Source organism: Eumetopias jubatus, unplaced genomic scaffold, assembly GCF_037043125.1.
Source record: "Eumetopias jubatus isolate StellerSeaLion01/CBP00866 unplaced genomic scaffold, mEumJub1_p1.0 scaffold_7, whole genome shotgun sequence".
NCBI classification, from domain to species: domain Eukaryota; kingdom Metazoa; phylum Chordata; class Mammalia; order Carnivora; family Otariidae; genus Eumetopias; species Eumetopias jubatus.
Window position 1 is genome coordinate 53,584,038 of NW_028274813.1, and position 1,474 is coordinate 53,585,511.

Here is a 1,474-nt window from a genome sequence, read left to right on the forward strand (position 1 = left end):
GCTAAGTAAACATGCTGTTCAATACCTATTGCTCATATTTTTGAAACCCAAGAATATACTTTTTAACCTACTCATAAAGTAGATGGCATTACCTCCTTGTAAACTATCTAATAATTAATATGTATATTAGTGACTCATATTAGTCTCTTTCTGCCAGAATACCTTGGCTTGCTGTATATTAAATGTATGTGTCCTATCCTTCTATATAGCAGTCTTCGGTCTTTAAAATAATATATCAAACTGAAAGTTACCAATAAAGACTTTACTTAGGGAATCAATTTCTAGTATGTATTGAAAGCTCAACTCATTTGGTGGTCAACTTTTTCTATCTGCTAACATGAGTAAAATAAAAATTAAGAACGTTAAATTATACATCAAAAATTTTCTACAAGTTTTTTTTTTTTTAGTATTTCCACAACAGTATATAGAAAAAGCAAGATTTCTATTACAAAGAGAATATTATGCTCGGTTTGGCAGTACAAATACTAAAATTGGAATGAAAGAGATTAGCATGACCCTTGTGCAAGGATCACATGCAAATTTGTGAAGCGTTCATATTTAAAAAAATTTTTTAAAAGAGCAATGTTTTCTGCACCTCTAAATGTTTTGAAACCACTATGCCATGAGAAAATTCAATAGATAAAAATTGATTTTTATGATTAACTCCTTTTTTTATTTTTTTATTATTTTTTTAAAATTTTTTATTTATTTATTCATGAGAGACAGAGGGAGAGAGAGAAGAGAGGGAGAGAGAGAGAGAAAGAAGCAGAGGGAGGAGCAGGCTCCCAAGGAGCAGGGAGCCCGATGCGGAACTCGATCCCAGGACCCTGGGATCATGACCTGAGCCGAAAGCAGACGCTCAACCATCTGAGCCACCCAGGCGCCCTGATTTTTATGATTAACTCCTAAGGGATATTTTTTATTAGTTCAATGTGTTCATTGAATAGTAATTTTTTAAAAAAAACTCAGTTTTAGAGATCAATGTAACATTTATCTCTGCTTTTTTCTTTCCTTTCTTTCTTTGTTCTCCAATGCAATTGATTTTGGAATAGTGAATTTTGTGGTCTGTTATACTGGGCTGAGCTTTGTCTAAGAACATCATTTGTGGCATGGATTTTGAGTGGTATGTTTTGACTGCTAAGAAGTGCTTGAGCTATTTTTACTCACTTGGCCAGCCCTACTTGCGAGAAGTATAATACAATTTTTTCAGGTGACTGACAAAATTTAAGAGTGCAGTTAGAAACATTTATTGTAGACACTGGCCTAAAGGGTGGCCTCTCAGACATTCTTTGACCTACTTTTAAGCAAGAAATCACACAAAAATCTGTTGCTCATTGGGATAATGGAACTTAGAGTCTAGGGGTACCTAATTACACTACAATGTTATTTATGAATATTTGTTATCAAATGCATTTTACATAATCATTACTTCTTAGGATCAGAAGCATCAGAGAATACAAAATACTGTGTTTTA

The 1,474-nt window shown here is 33.1% G+C and overlaps 1 non-coding gene across 1 annotated transcript; it reads left to right on the forward strand.

The window, feature by feature from the left end:
- Positions 1-461: 461 nt before the first annotated feature.
- LOC114209029 (U6 spliceosomal RNA) lies at positions 462-563 on the forward strand. Its single transcript, XR_003609221.1, has one exon. It is a non-coding gene; the product is annotated as a U6 spliceosomal RNA (small nuclear RNA).
- The last annotated feature ends 911 nt before the right edge of the window (positions 564-1,474 follow it).